We start from the raw sequence: 20946 nt of genomic DNA on the forward strand, positions 1-20946 counted from the left end.
AGAATGACAAATAAATGAAACAGAATAGAGAGTCCAGCAGTGAGTATATAATAATTCAATATAGCTAAATAAGGTAGCAAAGATTAGTGGAGAAAAAAAGGATTACTCACTATGTTAGGTTACAACTCTCCCTCTAGTTCTTAACCTACTAGATAGGCCAGAGTTAAACATAAAAAAAAAAAAATCATTAAAAATCTAGGTGAAAATATAGGCAAATATTTAATCTGATCTCTAGATAGGAGAAGGACTCCTTGAGAGGTAAAGTAATGTAACAAACTAAGGGAAAATGTGGTTGATTGGTCTAAATTAAAATTTAGCATTTCTACATATCAAAACATGTAATAAATAAAACCAAATGATAAACCACAGACTTGGGGAAAAAAACATTACCAATACATGGTTCAAAGAAGTAATAGCTGCAACATTAATTCATTCAACTACCGGCACTTACTGAGTGTCTAGTGTGTGCCAGGCAGGACTTCAGGGCACTGAGAATGGCGGGCAGACTCTAAGGTACCTCTAGGGTCCCGCTTCTGTAGCTTCTGACTTTGTGTAATCCCTCCCCTTGAGTGTGGGTGGGACCTGTGACTTGCCCCTAACCAGAGCAGGGCACACGTGACAGGACAGGAATCCCATAATTATGCCATGCCGAGTAAGGCTCAGTCACGCCAGAAGACTTGCTCTCTCTCCCCTGCTCGCCTGGAAGAGCCGGCTGCGCGCTGCACACTGCCTACGGAGGGGCGCCGGGGGGCTGTGCCCGCCCGCGGGAGCCGAGGACAGCCTCCACGAGACCGCAGAAAGCTCAAGTTCTCAGTCCTACGGCAGAAAGGAAACATTCTGCCAACGGCCTACATGATCCTGGAAGCAGATTCTTTTCCTGGTGAGCCTCTACTTGAGAACACAGCCAGGCTGACATTTTGACTGCAGCCTGTGACACCCTGAGCCAGGACCCCGTTCAGCTGTCCTGGGCTCTGGCCTCACAGCAAGTGTGCTATAAGGTGTTTCTCAAGGTACTCTTTAGCATGTCAAACAGGCTTCTGGTATGTGACTGGTAGGGATGAATTTTTTAAGAGACAAAAATAAGACATTTGACAGGACAGATACTTTTTTCACTGGATGGAGCCAATCACTCAGTTGTCGGTACCATTTTATTATGATCACCAGAAGAAATCCGAATTAATATTAATTAAATGCAACGCCATTTCAAATATGACAAAGCACACGTTGTTTGGAACATGGGTTATGTGCTACTTGGTAAATGATGGACAAATCAAACAAATAGAAACCTTTTACTTTAAAACCACAATTGTTGAGGGAAAGGGCTCACGGTAGGATTTGCCAGTACGCATTTTTAAAGCCACCGAAACAAACTGGTGGCCTGAGTTCACAGTGAATGGGATCCGGTCCCTTGTAAAAGAGGCCCAGAGAGCTCCTTTACCCCACCTGCCATATGGGGACACAGCTGAAAGAGGTCTGTCTAAAACCAGGAGATGGGCTCTCAGCCAGCACCAATCCGGCCAGCAGCTTGATCTTGAACTTCCCACCTCCACAACTGTGAGAAATAAAGGTTTGTTATCTCAGCCAGCCAGGCTATGGTAGTTTTGTTCCAGTCGCCCGAACGGACCAAGACACCTAAAACTTTATATTTCCAAATTCTCTTGTTAAGTTGGAAGTGCTAAAGACACCGGGCCGGCATTCCTTTGTGGAAGCTATCCGGGGGAGTCATGTCCAGGCACATTCTTCGATAAGGCCTGTATTTCCCTCTTCACCCCATCCCTGACCTCACGTATCACCCAGGCCCTGCTGTTTCGCTCATAGATGACACCTGACAGGCCCCTGCAAGCAGAGTTTGAACTCTGTACCACGTTGCCGTAAGTCCAGGTTTCTTGAACGGCCGCATGTGAGTCACATTTATGGGATACTTTACGCCCAACCTGCTCTGTCTCACAATTTGAACAGGACTAGCCTTTGAAGTTCTGCCCACACCTGCACAAATGCAATGAAATAGCTCACTGCTTAGACATAACGAGGTGCCAAGGGTCATGAAATGACAGAATCAACTGTACAAGTCAAGAAGCCAAACTCAGAAACCTCTGCCTGGGTTGGGTCCTAGCTTCCAGGTTTCCCCATTAAAAGAACTCCAAGGTTAAGCTGTTTTCCAATTTAAGACTGTAAATGCACGAACCCGTAAATATCCAGTATAAGGACCATCCCCAGTCAGTGCTGTTCAAGAATGCTCAAAGAGGGGCCCCTGGGTGGCTCAGCAGGTTGAGCGTCCAACTTCAGCTCAGGTCATGATCCCACCATCCCAGAGTTCAAGCCCCATGGTGGGCTCTGTGCTTACAGCTCAGAGCTTGGAGCCTGTTTGGGATTCTGTGTCCTGCTCTCTCTCTCTCTGCCCCTTTCCCCACTCTCATTCAGTCTGTCTGTCTGTCTCTCAAAAATAAATAAACCGAGTACCTGGGTGACTCTGTCAGTTAAGTGTCTGACTTCAACTCAGGTCATGACCTCATAGTTCATGGGTTCAAGCTCTGCATCAGGATCTGTGTTGACAGCTCAGAGCCTGGAGCCTGCTTTGAATTCTGTGTCTCCCTCTCTCTCTGCCCCTTTCCCATTGATGCTCTGTCTGTCTGTCTGTCTGTCTCTCTCTCTCTCAAAAATAAACATTAAAAAAGCTTTTTTAATAAAAATTTTTTAAATAAACATTTAATAAAAATTTTTTTTAAAGAATGCTGAAAGAAGCAGTATAATACACCACCAATAGATCGGGAATTAGAAAGTTGTTCAAATTCTTTGAACAGTTGTCTCATTGCCGGGAAGTTATCCTAAGAAAACAATTTAAGAGAAGATGGACACTATGGGTGAAAAATAATAGTTGCATTATGAATAATATATAAAACAGAAACAACTTAAGTGCTCAACAACTGGGAAGTGTTTGAGAGCTAGGACACACGCAACAAATGGAAGAGTATCCACTCCTTTAAGACCGTCAACAAGAAGATCATATTGTAATATGGGAAGACACTGATGATGCAAGGGTGAGGCAAAGAGCAGCCGCGAATATCGTGTGCACATTGTGAGGGAAGCCATGTGAAACTCACCTAAACGGCGTATACGTGTAACTGTCACAAAGAATAGGAAGACTGCGCCAGAAGGAATGTGGTTGCAAAGACGATGTAGAAAAGTACACAGCTGGTATAATTGTTATGATTCATTTTCAAAACTGTATTCGATACCATTTTATATATCGTTTTCTTAGGTAATTCAGATCTACTCCTGCAACGTAGACATGCGATGAAAATTTCCTTTGTATACTTTCTCGAGGACTAGAAAGAACTGTATCATGTATGGATACAACGAAGATATGGTGTAGGTAACAAAGTGTGGCAAAAGAAAATGTTCTGTTTCGTTACACAAATATTAAGCATCACTAACTTTCACTTCGCCTCTGCTGTCTCCATTTGTTTCAGTCGGGCAGCCTCTCTTTGGCATTCCCACATTCTAGGAGTTAAGGATCAACTTGAGAGGATCTTTCAAAAAATACAATTGCCCGAATCCAAATTAAAAGCAGCACTGTGCTGACGGCACAGGGAACAGAGGTCTGTTGTAAATGAAAGTCAACCTGGGTAAAACCACAGAACCAGGAACATTCTCATGGAGTTTCAGGGTGGGAGAAACGGGTCTCAAAGCATCAGTATGCAGTTTTGTGATTAATCAGTCCTCTGAGCAGGCACACTTGAGCCTCCCAAGCCTCAGAGCCGCCGGCACTGTTGTCTCCCCTTCACGACGATGCCGAAGCCCAGAGAAGAGAAGGGACTCACCTGGCAGCACTACGCGGAGACACAGGTGGAGAGGAGTGGCTCTGGCGGATTTTGGACAGTGCGCCTGCCCAACCACCCTCCAGATTTCAGAAAGGCTATTGGGCATGTCTGTCAACAAGCCGTGCAAACATGGTAAAGCTTGAGCACCCATTAGTGTGAGTGCTCATGACAAAAGAAGGGGGGGAGGGAGCCCAGAGGTTAACACAAGGGTATAAGGCCCCAAAACAACTTGTGCTTCTTTCAAAACAGGTCACTTACTAGATTTCTACGTCCTCAGAAGAGCACAAGTTAGACAAGGCTAACCTAGTTGCACAGAGACTTTGGAGCAGACAGCAGGTCCCCCACAGGATTAGTCTGCACATTCTTATAAATAATTAACTGCGCCCACACGGCACAAATATAATGAAAAAGTCCTTTACTGAGTTAATAGTATACCTAAAACTGAATGCAAAGGAAGTATGTTACCATCACATAGTTCTTCATTTTACTAATCGGCCTTCAATTTATTTCATTTTGACATCCAACCACTGAAATATAATTGCATGCTGCATCTGATTCTGGTTTCAGAAAAATCTTTTTGGAACAAAAGAGGCTTCATATTATGATGTGCCCCTAAGATTACTCCTTCCCCAAAGACTGAGCAAAGCGGAAAGATAGTACTTTCAACTTGCAAAGACTGCTAGAAACTTTCTTAAATGAAGGTGTAATTCATACACAATAAAACACACCCATTTTTAAGTCTTTGTTTTGATGGCTTTTTGATGTATACACTCACATAGCCACAACCACCACAGCCAAGATAAAGAACATTTTCATCACCCCAAATTTCCCTCCTGCACCTCTGAAGCCAATCTCCACCAACGTCTGCACCATGCCACCCCTGACTCGCTTTCTGTCCAATATAAATTCGTTTTGTCAATCAAGAATTCCATAAAAATGGATCCACACAATATGGACTATTTTGCTTCCAGCTTCTTATCACTCATGGTAATGCTTTGAGATTCATCCGGGTTGCTGTGTGTATTGGTAGATTTCTTTTTATTATTGAATAGTAACCTATATAATGAGTATACTGCGATTTGTTTATATAGTAATCTGTTGATGGACAGTAAGGTTGTTTCCAGTTTTAGATCATTATGAACAAAGCTTCTGTGACATCCCCTATACAAGTCTTTTTGTGGACATCTATTTTCATTCTCTTGAATAAATACATAGGAATGAAATTGCTGAGTCATGTTTTAAGTATATATTTAATTTAAGAAACTGCCAAACTCTTTTTCAAAAATGGCTGTACAATATTATCAGTAATATATTAGAAGTCCAGTTGCTCCAGTGTATAATGGATTCACTGTAGTTGTTCGTTGTAGTTTTTCTTAAGTTTATTTATTTATTTTTGAGAGAGAGAGAGAGCAGGGGAGGGGCAGAGAGAGAGGGAAAGAGAGAGAATCCCAAGCAGGGTCTGCTAGCCTGAGGCAGGGCTCAAAGCAATGAACTATGAACCATGAGATCATGACCTCAGCTGAAATCAAGAGTTGGATGTTTCACCGAGTGATCCATCCAGGTGCCCCACAGGTTTTAGTTTTAATTTGTGCTTCCCTGATGACTAAGGATGTTAACTAGTTTTTTCATGTGCTTATTAACTATTCATATATTTTCTTTTGTCTATTCAAATATGCACATTTTGGGGGATTGTCTTTTATTGAGATATAAAAATTCTTTGTATATTGTAAATACAAGTCTTTTGTAGACATATGTATTACAAATATTTTCTCCCATTCTGTGGCTTGCCCATTCATTTCTTAGTGGTGTATTTTGGAGAATAGAAGCTATTACTTTTGATGAGCTGGAATTGATTATTTTTTCTGGTATACCAATTATAATATTTCTATATATTAGGGGTGAGCAATTACAAATTAAAATTTAAAAATGCTGCTTTATTATGAACAAGTAATAAATTGTATCATTTATCTTGAATGTATCATAGATAAGCTGCTATATGATTACCACTTCAGATAGCTGTGAAATTAGGTGATTAACTAGTTGTTACTTAACCTTCTAATTTCTGTATAAGTCTAATTACATGAAACAGAAGTTGGTGTTTTGATTTTTTACTTTGCTTTTCTGTTTGGAGTGTCATTGTAACCACTGTATTGTAAATGATGGAAAATAATTGCATATGTTAAAAAAATGTGAAACTTTATAAAGTAAAAAAAATAAAATAAGAAAATAAATAAATAAATAAATAAAATAAAATGCTGCTTTATGGTAGCATCAACAACCATGAAATGTCCAGGAATAAGCAATATAATATTTGCATTATTTTTACGCTAAAAACTCCAGAACTGTGCTGAGAGAAACTTATAAAGCCTAAAAGAGAAAGAGAGATACCATGTTCATTCCATGGAGACGCTGAAATCTATCCAAGTTGACTGATACTTTCAATGGCAAAGAATCACAGAGGGTGCCATGTGCACGGAAGGGCAATCTTCCAAGTATGCCATGAGAGGATTCCCACACTTTCCTGCACAGCCTTTATAGCAGGAGCAAAGCATCCGAGCTGATAGCCCTGCAGACTCTAGCCTGGGGCAAACACACACTATGGAAAGGATGGAATGTGGAGGGAAGTTAAAGAAAGTCCTCTCTGCTGCCCAGTCTGTGGCCCAGGGACCCAACTATTTTTTCCATTGGAGTTTCTGGGTCTTAGGGATGACTTATAATGCATATGGATTTCTTTATTTTTGTTGTTCAACGATGTCACATATGTGCTATGAAACATAATTTGTTCTTAGTAAAGAAAAACTAGTGATTCACTTTTTTCCCCCTTCTCTTTTCTGCTTCTCTCTGCTTAGTCCTCAAGAGATCCTGGTAACAGGGGAGTAAATAACTACTGACTTTGACCAGAAATCTGGGGGTGTCTGTCGAGCACTTTTGGGCACTAAACTGAAACACTGACTTCTGGTAATGCCACTGCTCAAGTTCCTACCCTGTGTGAGACTTCGGGGGCAGGAATACTTAGTGTAAGACCTAAAATAAACAGCAGAGCAATTTATATGGTATTTGGTCTACACAAAGGGAGAAAAGGCACAACTTATGATTCACAGAAGACGCGGAGAGTAGAAAGCAACATCCTTTCCCTCCCTGCCACCTTCTAACCCACAGAAGCTGCTGATTCTAGGCAATACAGAAAAATGCTTACTTCCGTGTCTAATAGTCTGTTGACAGTGCAACTCGTAACCAGGAGCTTGGCCCCACTTACTGTCTTCTGCAGTGACGAAGATCTTTTCTCTCTTATTTGGAAGTGCATGTAGAACAAGTGACAGGCCTGAGCTGTAGCCCTCTCTGATTATATAATACATACATGCAGTCAGGGATGCCTGCTACAAAGCTGGTACTCAACATCTGTGTGCAGTGAATACATTCTTGGGTCTAACTCCGTGGTCTTGTAAAACTCTCTAATTCTAACTTTGCACTCTTACAGCGTACGGAATTATTAGGTCAGAATATGTTATATCAGAGGCTCCATGGCTGCACAGAGAACCTTGGGGCTTGCGATGAATTTCACAGGGTCTTTTTGTTAGTTGACAGAGAGCCTTTTATTGAAGCACGGTGCTGCCTGTCCACACCACAACCTTTGCCTCGCTCTGCAGTCACTGTTACCGCCATGTCGTTGGAACGGGAGGGGCAACCCTCAGATACTTCGGTGGGCTAGAACTTAACCCCTCGAGTCATGCAGTGTGGTGGGGAAAGGGTACTTGAAAGTCGGTACAGAGGGTGAACTCCCTGAGAACAGGGAACCCTTGACGCTTCAGCGCCTTGGACACTGGCACTCAATAAATACATAGGGAATGAATATCCCCAATTCTCGAGTTCTGGACATTTTCTCAAATCACATGGGGAAGGAGGAAGGGGAGCTTGAGGAATGGAGGCAAGAAATTACCCATCTTTCCTTGTCCTTTATATCCACTGTCAAACCAGATTAAACAGCCTTCCCAGCACCTGGGTAACAGAGCCTTAAGTGAATATATCTTAGTACACCAAGCATGGCCAGGACCTGACCCCAGACCAGGCTAAACCTGGAAAAACAACTTCATGGCTAGTGTAATTATAAAAACTCAGATTTTTCCTTCCTGAGCAGGGAAAACCCAGTGCTTCCCTCTGTGTGTTTGTCTCCTTTGAGTCTCCTTTACTGCCCATACAAAACACACTTCTGTCACTTCTGGCCACCAAACCTGTGGAGGTTTCCCTCACACCAATAAGAATTCAACTCAATTCTACACGGTCGACCCAGAAAGAGTGTCAGATCCTACAGGTGAAGGGCTCAGTCCCAGAAGACTGTCCCTCACCCTACCTTCAGACACTAGTCACAAGCCTAGGATGTCATCTGAGCTTCTGACCAACAAACTGTAGATGGGTAGTTCTAATGACCTCTTCCCTGGGTTCAACTAATTTGCTAGAATGGCTCACAGAACTCAGGGAAACACTTGCTCACATCTACCAGTTTACTGTAAAAGAATATGATAAAGGATATAGATGAACATTCAGAAGGAAGAGATGTACAGGGCAAGGTCTGTGGGAAGAGCTGTGGGGCATTCATGCCATTTCCAGACATGAAACTCTCTGAGCACCTCTATGTGTTCACCAAACCAGAAGCTTCCTGAACCCCAAACTACTGGGAATTTATGGAGATGTCCTCACACAGACATGATCAATTAGCTCCATTTTAAGCCCCTCTCCCCTCTCTGAAAAAGGGACGTGGGTGTGAAGCTAAAAATCCCAAGCTTCTAATCACAGGTTGGCCTTTCTGGTGACCAAGAGAGAGGCTAAAAATGCACACGGGTTGCTGGAGGGCTCACCTACAGAACCTGGCACTCAGCCCACCGTCTGCCTCACACTGCACAGGCCATCAAATTCCACAGGCTCTTAGAGATGTTTATTTTTGTGCTCTGTAGACTCTGTTCACTGCTTGAGCCATGGTAGGTCACCCAAAGGACAAGGTGTTGCCAAGGCTGAGAATGTGGTGTACTCTTTGGTTCAAGACCAAGGACCTAAATTTCTTTCTGGAAATAAAAAAACTTAGAAATGCTTTCAAGATGTGGGTGGTCATCTTTGCCTCTATCCTGATTAGAACTGAACCAGTTCATTCTACTTCTTCCTAGTTTTGGACCCAAGGAAAAGTCTGGTGAACTTTAATAGAAAAGGCCTTGGAATTAGTTGCCAACTTCATGTGTGAGTTCACACTAAGCATTTAAAAATATTTCCTAAAATAAATAAATAAAATAAAATATCTCCCTAGCCAGATATGGCCATACACGTGTGTGCGCGCACATACACACACACACACACACACACACGTGTGTGTGCATATGCACTAATTTTATTTGAGGGAGAGACAGAGCATGACCTGGGGTGAGGGACAAGATAGAGAATCCCCAGCAGGCCCCATGCTCAACATGGAACCCAGTGTGGGGCTTAATCCCACGACCGTGGAATATGACCTGGGCCAAAATCAAGAGTTGGTGTCTTCGGGTACCTGGATGGCTCAGTTGAATCCCTTAATCTTGACTACAACTGAGGTCATGATCTCATGGTTCATGGGTTCAAGCCCTGCCTTTGAGCTCTGTGCTGACAGCATGGGTCTTGCTTTGGATTCTTTTTCTCTCTGCCCCCCCCAAAATAAATAAATATTAAAAAAAAAAAAAACACGTAAAACTCAACTGACTGAGCCACCCAGGTACCCCACCAATGGTTATATTTTTAATATATTTGTTGATTAAGAAAATATAGAAAGACAACAGTTAAAATGAATTTCATGGTATTTTCAAATATATATAATCTTATAATCACTGAGGCATTTATAAACATTTGAAAAGTCTGACAACTGTGTAAGATATTCTGTTTCTGGATGGGGTGCTGCATGTACAGGTGGGTTTGCATATCCTATATTAACTTGTCTCCTTCCAGGTCAGAGACCCCCAGATTAGAAGACCCTCTTTGTTTATGACGGGTAGGGCTAGTGCCTTGGAGAACATAAATTCCTTCTGGTTTACTAGGTGGTTTTTTTTTTTTATCCAAGTCCTTGTAGGAGCCAGGAAGTTGGGGAGACTTCACATTTATAAAGATGTGAGCTGTGTTAATAAGCTCTAACGAAGGTCAGTAGAGTCCCCGGGGGCTAGTAACAGTGGAAGATATTCCCACCTCCAGGTCTGAAGGGCAGAGGGAGAGAGTACTTACTGGAACCTTCTATAAAGTCACCGTAGAAAATCCTGAGCAAAGGAAAGCAGCCAGTCCACAAGGATCAGGCAGTAAAAGGGCCAAGGACACAAATACACCAGCCTCCCACTCCAGATGCCTTCCAAGTCCTCTCAGTGACTGGACCCTGTGGGGACCCAGTTGATATAGCCCACACGTCAGTCTCCCAGGATGGAAATGGATGAACAATGAACTTAGAGGGACAAATGGAAGCCATCTGCACACCAGTGTGGGCTGTAAGCTTGTCATGCACGGAGCTCTGGTTAAAAGATAAGGTCAATTCCTGAACCACTGTGAGGCTTGCCTTTAAATGAAAGCAAGTCACTCAAGGTTACCAACTCAAATCCTGTGGCTTATTTCAAATACAAAACTCAGTTGTGAAACTGACCTCCTCCTTCACTACTCTTACTTTAGTGCTCCCTTCATTTCAGCCAGCATTCACCTTTACTATTTTTTTAAATTTTATTTTAGAGTGAGCAAGAGATAGAAACAGAGACAGAGGGAGACAGAGAGAGCCTGAGCAGAGGAGGGGCAGAGAGAGGGAAGACACAGGATCTGAAGCAGGCTCAAGGCTCTGAGCTGTCAACACAGAGCCCAATGTGGTGCTCAAACCCGGGAACCCTGAGATCATGACCTGAGGTCAGATGGTTAACCAACTGAGCCACCCAGGCACCCCCAGTATTCACCTTTAAAGGGACAATGCTCAAATCTGCCTCCCTCCTGCCAACCTTCCTCAAGTTATGGACTCAAACCTCCCATAGTCTCAAGGTACCTCAAATTCACATGTCCCAAAGAGGACAGGCTATTCTCCCCAGGAAACACAATGTGTGTGTGTGTGCGTGTGTGTGTGCATATGTGTGTGTGTGTGTGTGTGTGTGTGTGTGTGTGTGTGTTTAATGCTTCCAGTATTTCCAACTAGGCATGCTAGAACACTCTGAGTCCCCTTGACAACTCCCCAGCTCTCATAACAAGCAAGGGCAACTCACCACTTCTGCCTGTGTGCCTCTCACATCTGTCCTCTCTTTTGAATTTCCCTTTGTTTTTTATTTTTATGTTTATTTTTGAGAGAGAGAGAGAGACAGAGCATGAGCAGAAAGACAGAGAGAGAGGGAGACACAGAATCCAAAGCAGGCTCTAAGCTCTGAGCTGTCGGCACAGAACCTAATGTGGAGCTCAAACTCACGAACCACAAGATCATGACCTGAGCTGAATGAAGTCAAATGCTTAACCGACTGAGCCACCAAGGTGCTCCTGAGTTTCCCTTTGTCTTGTACCTGAGCCAAGCTGGAGCCTGCCCCAGGTTTCCTGGTTCCATCCATCATTTACAGAGCGACCCTATTTAGACTTTTCTGCCACTCACTAATTGCAACTCTTAGTGTCTCAGTGCCTCAACTGCCTTACCTGTAGGACAGACCCACGTACAATACCTACAAATGGGGACTAAGACCTCCTTTTGGTTGATTCCACGCTCAGGAACTCCAGCAGACATGACATCCCTGACCTTTCTCACTGTCCTCACTTACTCTTCTCCATTGGAGGAAAGCAGTTACCTGATTTGTGAGTTTGGGAGAAACTGATACAGTTGCACATACTCAGTTCCGCCTTTCTCTTCCTTATTTTTTTCCCCACATGGGATCTGCTCATCCTTCTCAGGTCTTCCGCGCTATACATGAAGTAGGGGCAGGTGCCCTTGCAAGTAAGCCTGTGGTTGTTTGGGGCTGGCAGGGACTGCAAAGAGGCAGGTTTGTACTTTTTATGGGGATACTCCTGCAATCCTACTTAGCTGCTCATCCTAAGCCTCATTCCCCCATTATCGGTATCATTAGCACTAAAGGTGGCATTTGATCTTCATCTGTTGGGTATCTCTTTCTACCTCTAAATTGGGTTAGAATTTAGGGAAAAGATGAGTGTCTTTTATTGATCCTTTCAAATCCCAACTCCTGCCTTGCAGAGTTATTTGAAAAATGAAATGAAGTAATCCATATTATATCATAAAGCATAGAATCTCCCTACAGCATAAGCATTCAAATAAATGTTAGCTATTATTACTCTGTTCCAGACTGGCTCCATGAGTTATACGAAAGGGATAAGGAATTTAAGATTTCAATATTTTATGATTATTATCATTTTTAATGTTTATTTATTTTTGAGAGAGAGAGAGAAAGAGAAAGAGAGTAGGGGATGGGCAGAGAAAGAGAGGGAGACAGAGGACTATTAGCACAGAGCCCAATGTGAGGCTTAAACCCACAAACCGCGAGATCATGACCTGAGCCAAAGTTGGATGCTTAACCGACTGAGCCACCCAGGTGCCCCTGATTATTAGCATTTTTTATATTGATATATTGTGGGGGGAGGGCAGATAACATATCAAGTGGAACTTCAAAAACTGCAAAAGAAGACCTATCGTCTTTCCCTCTCCAGAGACTTCACACTGGAGCACATATGTGTGTTCTGAGGCTGGGTGTGAAAAATGTTCTCAGAGAGCAGTTCTCTGAGAAGGAGGCTTGTCAGAGGCTCTTAGGCCATGATGCAGCTGGACAGAGTGACATACACAGCTAAAAAATTTTTTGAGAGAGAGAGAGAAAGCGTGAGTGAGGGAGAGGAGCAGAGGGAGAGGCAGAGAGAGAACCTTAGCAGGCACGGAGCTCAATCTCATAACTGTGAGATCATGACCTGGGCTGAAATCAAGTTGGATGCTTAACCAACTAAGCCATCCAGGCGTCCCCGCATGGCCTTGACACACGACTTAGCTTGCTGAATCTCAGACTACCGCTGTGTCTGTGGGAGTTAACAGTCCCTCTCTAATAGGGCTTTAATGAGGACTGAAGGGCAAAGTACACGAAAGCACCTAGCACCTAGCACCTACTAAAAAATTCACGTATTAACACAGTACACACTCACAAAATGCTTACCTAAGCTAAATTTATTACCAGTTAGTATTTCCAACAGTGACATGATTACCAAATTATTAGTCAGTGAGTATCTTCTTTATAGCTGAAAGTACCCCTGTTTCTTTTCCTAGAGTATCCAAATGAAAATAAGTCAAGGAGTCACCCAAGGACTTCATGTTGCGATGTCAACTTTCTTTTTTGCTATAGAGACTGCAGAAGAGTTAAATAATGGAGACAGAGTGGCAGAGAAAATGACAGGGAAAACAACCATCCAAGAAATACCATGTTTCTTGAACCTTTAAACCAATTTTCATTTCTTTGTGGGGTTTAGTTCGTTCTTTTGAAATGCACACAGCAATTCTTTGCAGGCAACTATCTGTATACCAAATATCTGTAACCACGTCCTCTTCCCTTTTAATGACTTTTCCCAAGAGGTACAGGGAGGGCACGTCCAAACCATGGATTCTAGTGGAGCCTCCCAGGGACGGTCATGAGGACTGGGGCAGCACCAAAAACATGCCTATGCTGGGCAAACCCACAGTCAGGGCACAAAATGCGCGTGCTCTGAGCGCACCTACGGAAATACACATGCACACAGACACAATGAGAAACGAACGCACAAAAATAGAAATAATAAACTTCTCATTATACTCATAGCCTTCTTATAAACAGTAACAAAACCATTTTTACACAGTTGTAACTCAGTGTGTATTTGCTGTTTTTCTTCCATTACATACATATATATGCTTTTCTATATATTTTCTAGAGATGCCATTTCCCATTTATTGTTTACCATGCTGACATTTGCTGTCTTTATTCAAACTTGTCAAGGTTTTTAAATCCTTCCAGAAATACCTGAGAGGGCTTTGCTTTGGGACCACTCTCTCATACGTAAATTAAAGGTTACGCCTCACTTCTTTTCTTCCCAACAGGCTGAAAACAAGAAATCTATTTGTTGAGAGAAAAGCCCTCTGATCATATTTTAAGGTTGTCTCAGAAAATAATTCAATTGACAGAGTTTAATTCTTATTGTTGTTTTCCTTTTCATATATGTGTATTTGTGGTGTGGTGTGTCTTTGTAAAATAAATCTATTCCAGCATGGTCTTTCACTATAATTTCCAAGTTTGTTTTCCTCTTACAAAGTGATGCAATATTTTTTTGTTAATTTATTTATTTTGAGACAGGGAGGGAAGAAGGGAGGGAGAGAGGGAGGGAGAGAGAGAGAGAGAGAGAGAGAGCCCTTGTCTGCACAGAGAGAGGGAGAGAGGGAGAATCCCAGGATGTCTGCACAGAGAGAGGGAGAGAGAGAGAATCCCAGGAAGGTTCTATGCTGCTGGCACAGAGCCTGATGCAGGGCTTGAACCCACAAACTGCCAGATCATGACCTGAGCTGTCAGACGCTTAACCAACAACCACCCAGACACCTCAGTGAGGCAATATTTGATGAGTAAATAACAGGGGATGAAAATGTCCAGCTTAGGACAACTGTGCTGGATGGAATGGGAATCTGACATTCTCGTTCAGTACATTCTAGGCCCCCATGGGAATCGCATTCTCTCTTCTTTGACCTGATTTTTGAGAGAATGTGGACAGTGACAGAATTGTCTCCATTAGGGGCAAGGGAAGGAGTTACTTAACGTCTTCAGAGTAAGTATAAATAAAGGCATGAGTTATATTGGATAGTTTCAGAACCTGGATTGAGAATAATCTGAACAAAGAAAATAAACATTTTGATTTCTACAAAACAATCATCTATAAGACTGAAAAGTATAGCTTTGTGGATACTTAATCACTGATGTCTTAAACTGATATCTCTCACCTAGAATAGAGTGTCAAATAATATTAATTCAATTTATTTGACTTCTCATTTCTCAAAATTGCAACCAATTAAGAACACAGTAAAAGCTGATGGGGGGCACCTGGGTGGCGCAGTCAGTTAAGTGTCCGACTCTTGATTTTGGCCCAGGTCATGATCTCACAGTTCATGGGATCGAGCCCCACATCTGGGCTATCATCCCATAATCAGTGCAGAGCCCACTTGAGGTTCTCTCTCTCCCTCTCCATGATCCTCCTCCATTCTCTCTCTCTCAAAATAAATAAATAAACTTAAAAAAAAGGGCTGATGAATGGCTGAAGTCTATGTTCCAAAGGCCAGTGTATTTTTACTGTTTCTCCTACATGAACACGTTATGGGCTTCAGGCCCACCAATAATAAGCAGTAATCACAGCGTTGGGGGTGGAGTGGGGAAGGTACCACAGACAAATCTGTAACCAAGTGTGAGATCATTATGAACAGTCTGAGTGCAATAGAGACAACCTAGAATAAAGGAAAGAAAGAGAAAATGATAAAAAAAAAAATTAAAAGGCCCAGAAAATTCAAGAGGTTGGAATCATTTCATAAAATTAACCGGAGCAGAGGCAGATATCTCTAGCATTTGTGGCAATTAGCTGAAATAGTTCTTAGTGAGCTGTTTGGTCCCCAGAAGATGGAAGGGGAGATGATGCGCGTCTTGCAGTTGGTGGGCAGCAAGCTCGCTGCCTGGCACGGGTGAGCATCTGGGGTTCTACAGATGAGCCTCGTATGGTTTACTTACCTGCATGAAACAAAGAGAAAGTCCACAAAGACTGAGAAATAGACAACCACTCAACCTCAGACAAAGAAGGCGGTTTAGGATTAAAATAAAAAAAGGATCATTAAATCTTTCTGGGAGGAAAAATTTTTTAAACTAGAGCCAAATGTAACTTGTAATTTACATCTGTAAATTATGTAACTGTGACATGTAATCAGTATAAATGAATCTAAAAACAGAAAGAGGAGAGGAAATGAAGGTTAGAGAGACAGAGAGGCCTCTTCGATCCCTATTTCTCTTCTTCTCAACTTTGCTTCCAATATGGGTAATGTAATTCTGAGGAAAAGTTACTTTTGCAGTTGGCAGTTCAAAGGTCCTAGGTCAGAAAACAGTAGATACACAGTGTTCCAGAAGAGATCCGTGTTGCTTCTTACTAGTGAATCAACCCCTGCAGGTCAAAAGACACTCAAGGATGAAATTTGCAAGTATGGTGTGAAATGCAGACCTTTTCACTGCTAGGGGGCAGTGCTTCAGAAGGCTGCTGGACGGCCACCATGAATCCCTTCCACAGCTGGCTCAGAAGGAGGCCACGGGCTCTGTGGGATCGGTACAAAGGGTCAGATTCCTCCAAACAAGCATGGCCATCCTGGGCAAGGCAGCAAGGCTTCTCTAAGGGGAAATAACATTTGACTGACTAATTGGGTATTTAAAGAAAATACCCAGAATGGTGTGGCCAAAAGTCAACTTGACATTTTAATTCTATAGGTTAATATCATCACAATAGCAACAAACACTATGTTGTGAGCACTGATCTACAGGCGAGGCACTGTGCTCAGAGGTCACGTGTTCGATAGTCTCTCAGAAGAGGATCTGGGTACCTGTCCTTACTGTCAGTGGCATCACTGTGCTGTGATTTTGCCTAGCAGAATTTCCCTTTCCTTTCTGAATTAATTCCAAGCCTATAGAAGTGCTAATAGGAGCTTGGCAACCAAACCCCCTCACCCTCGAAGAGACCGAATAGACTGTGGGAGAGTCAGTAAGGTTTTAAAATAACCTAGTTTTGGGGTGCCTGGGTGGCTCAGTCAGTTAAGTATCTCATTCTTGATTTGGGCTGAGGTCATGATCTCAAGGTTTGTGGGTTCGAGCCCCACGTTGGGCTCCATGCTGGCAACATAGAGCCTGCTTGGGATTCTCTCTCTCTCCCTCATAATAAATAAATAACCTTAAATATTTTTAAAAACAATATAGCTTTAATTAATTTGGTCATTGCAATACACATGCCTGGGATACCAGTGGAATAAACCAATAACAATGACAGTTCCTCACCAAATGATGCCTTACAAACCTACAGATGCTCTAGCCCTATGGATTCCCAAAGAACCTCTTCCCTCTTGCAAAAGAAATACAAAGGAAGAAAATGACCTAGGATGCAGCAGCTCATGGGGAACTGAGATGCCAGTGACAGCCAGACATAGCAAGGTCTGGTTGAGGTCATTCTGCACAGTATCAGGATAAATAGAAGCTTTGATGTGATGAGAGTCAAAATGAGAACTGACATGTCAGGAGAGTGACTAGGAAATGATTCACACCCCTGTCGGCCCAAGATAGCTTACAGCCTCATGGAAGGAGTCTTTCATGAGGAAAGAAAGAGTGATTATACTTTTTACCTTTAAACAGTCAGCTCTACAAAATGTTGGTATATTGATATTAGTGACCTTATCATTGTCAAAAAAGCCTTACAATTATTCCTGGTATTGTTTTCATTTAAATAAGGAAACCAGGCTGACCATTTTATAGACATACTATTTTGACCGAAACAGTACTGCTCAACTGAATCATCAATATCACACACGTATCACTGATGTTTCAAAAATCATAGTCACTTTCGTGGAGTGAATAGCCACTGTGGAGGATATTCAAAAAAATATGCTAGAGGTTTTAAGTAGTTTCAAAACATGAGGCTCTAAAATATTGTGAACAATAGACCGACCTTAAAAATTCCCAAGGTGGCTGCTTTTATGAGGATAATATCATTTGGATATATATTTCCTTTTGAGTCAATAGTGTATTACATGTGTTTAAATCTGTGGACATTAATAATGTTTGTTATTTCAGAAATGATGGAAAAAAAAGATGTAAAACTTATTGCTGATTAGTCCCTAAAGGTATTAGTTCAAATGCTTCTGTGATCAAGAGAGACTTCTGGTCATCATCAAGGGGAAATAGGAACAAACTTTAAAAATATAAAGTCCCTTGTATCAAACATCAGCATCCATGATGTTCATCCACTTGAAAATCAAGAAAAATATAACAATTTCAGAAAGGTCCAAGATAGAGGACTATAGTGTTTGAAGAAACAAAGAGTCTTCATGGGAAGAGGAATGAAAACATAGGGCTCTTTTTCAGCATGCAAAGAAATAGATCAAGGGTTGATGGGCTTGAAGATTCTGAAATCGTGATGAGTAGGTTTGATGAATCTGGACTTGCAACAAATCTCAGAACCTGCCAGCAATTCCAGAAGCCTTGAAGAGACTGCGGTGGCTTATGTGTAATATGGTATTCTCTGACTCTTAAATCCTCCAGCCATCCTACATCAATGGCGTGTCCACAATTCAGTTCTGACCCTATCAACCCAAGTTAAAGGGCTTACTCTACAAGACTGCTCCCATTCCAGGCGCCATCTCATGTTCTGGGCCACTTGGACTCCTGACTGACCAGCTAGAAATTCGGCTTCCCACGCCCCCCTCCTCAGGTTTGATAATTTGCTGGAACAGTTTACAGAGCTCAGGAAAACACTTTACTTACATATATGGGTTTATTATACAGGATACAGATGAAACAGATGAAAAGGTACATACATAAAGCAAGGTCCAGAAGGGTCCCAAGTCGGGAGCTGCCGTCTGTGGAGGTGGGGTGGGCCATCCCCCTGGCAGATGAATTCATGTGGATGTGTTCACCAACCTGGAAGCTCTCGGAATCGCAAAGAGCTGCATGAGAAGTCCTGAAGGCTCACAGGGGCTGTGTTCAAAGGGTTGAGCAGCAGCAACAACAAAAACCCCACAAAACAAAAAACAAGAACCAAAAACCAAACTCCCTCTTGAGTTACTTCAGAGCCCAATCTCCAGTCCCACTTCTTGCTGCTCCCAGGAAATCAGTGCGTGTGGCTGAAGGTCCGAATCACGTGGTCACGCTGGTGACCAGCTCCATCCCGAGGCTACCTCGTGCCCCGCCCTATGTTACCTCCTTAACACAGACTCCAGTGTGCTAAGAAGTGGCTCTTTATGAATAACAAAAGACATTCCCCTATCACTCAGGAAATTCCAAGAGTTTTAGGAGTGCTGTGCCAGAAGCCAGGGACAAAGACCAAAAAAATTTTTTTATCATACCACAAGTCTGTTAACATTAAAGTCTCATCGGAAACACGCAGGTAAAATAAATGTGAAATTCTGTTGTGACAGGCCAGATGAGTATCTTCGGAATTTCCACACAAAAATCTCATCCCACAACTCTTGGCCTCCTCATCCAGCTTTGAAAATACAAAAGAGCTGAGAGTAGAAATTAAAAAGAGGATTTTGAGGCAATGGGGGTGGGGTGGGGTGTGGGGGCATCCGTGTGGCTCAGTCGGTTAAGTGTCCAACTCTTGATTTTGGCTCAGGTCATGATCTCATTCATGATTATGGATTCAAGATTCAAGCCCCACACTGGGCTCTGCACTGACAGTGCGGAGCCTGCTTGGGATTCTGTCTCCCTCTCTCTCTGCCTTTCCCCTGCTCACCCTCTATCTAAATAAATAAATAAATTGGAATTTTAAAGACAATTTCTTTTTTAAAAAAATTCTTTTTATGTTCTTTATTTATTTTTGAGAGACAGAGACAGTGGGAATAGGGGAGCGTCAGAGAGAGAGGGAGACACAGACTCTGTAGCAGGCTCCAGGCTCTGAGCTAGCTGTCAGCACAGAACCTGACGTGGGGCTCGAACCCACGAACCGTGAGATCATGACCTGAGCTGAAGCCGGACGCTTAACCGACTGAGCCACCCAGGCGCCCCATAAAGACAATTTCTTTAGAGATGAGGGGATAACCCCGCCCCAGCTCAAGCTTAGAAAAAGTAAGGTGTCAGTGAAACCTTGTGGGGGGGGGGAGGGGGGGGCAGCGGCACTACCTGGGACTCTGCATTTGAGGACACAGAGGAGGGAGATTTGAGTCCAGGCCCAGGGAATCTGAAGAGTGGCTCATACATGGGTTTGATGCTGGCATGAAGGAGATAGAACTCCCCTGTCCCTCAAGGTGATTCAACAGGTACCGCAGAGCTTCCCCTGGGCCGGGCACAGACCCCACTGAGGAAAGAGCGGTCTAGAGCCACTACACTTCTGCCCAGGAGGACCTCCTGATGGGAGATGGTTCTCTAACAGCAAAGGTCCATAATTGTCGGAGAACCAGGGGCCAAGGGGGTTACAGGGAAGGGTAATGGTCAGCTCTTGTTTCCCTTCTGCCCAGCATCGTGTTCTTCCCTCGAGGCAGCCGCAGCAGCCCTCCTTGGGCGTCTTACCCATTCCCAGTTCATGTGCCTTGGGAACCTACATGCTCCTGGGGAGGCCTGGCCAGTTGGAGACACTGATTGATCCAGGCATGTATGAGCCAAGCTAGAGCAGTAAGACTCAGCTGTGGGACATTTGCTGAAACAGCTGGGAAACAGTGCTTTCTTCGCATGGGCTTCCCAAGTCCCAGAGTGGATATAGAGAGCTGCTGGTAGTCATTTTTTATTTTATTTTGTTTTGTTTAAGTTCATTTATTTGTTTTAAGAGACAGAGAGAGCACAAGCTAGGGAGGGGCAGAGAGAAAGAGCAAAGCTCAAGCAGGCTCTGCACTGTCAGCACAGAACCTGACGAGGAACTTGAACCCACGAAACCGTAAGACCATGACCTGAACCAAAACCAAGAGTCAAATGCCCAACCGGATGAGCTGCCCAGGTGCCCCTGGTAGCCATTTTCATCTCCACTTTGAGAGACCCCCCCCACCTAAAAATGAAGCCAACCCAGGAAAGAGAAGGAGCAAGAGGTAGAGAAATAATGTATTTCTGAAATTGTGTAAACATTGAATTCAGTAATGTCTAAATTCTATACCTGGGGTTCTCTATTAAGTAAATAAATGAATCTTTGTTTCGGTTTTAGTCGTGTTAAATTTGATTTCTTTCACTGCAACCAAAAATCCTAACCAGTTTTTGCAACATTGTTATTCTTGTCTTAATAAATATGGCTCAGAGCCTACATGATTTTCCAAGATCATGCAGTAATCTGTGGCTGATGCAAACCCAAAGCAATCAGACTCACTGTCTGTGGCCCTTTCCAACCCTCAGCTGGTTCTTCATCCCACATACTTATACGACCAGTGTTCTATAGCCTAAGTTCATTTTTA

Source organism: Suricata suricatta, chromosome 2, assembly GCF_006229205.1.
Source record: "Suricata suricatta isolate VVHF042 chromosome 2, meerkat_22Aug2017_6uvM2_HiC, whole genome shotgun sequence".
Taxonomy (NCBI): domain Eukaryota; kingdom Metazoa; phylum Chordata; class Mammalia; order Carnivora; family Herpestidae; genus Suricata; species Suricata suricatta.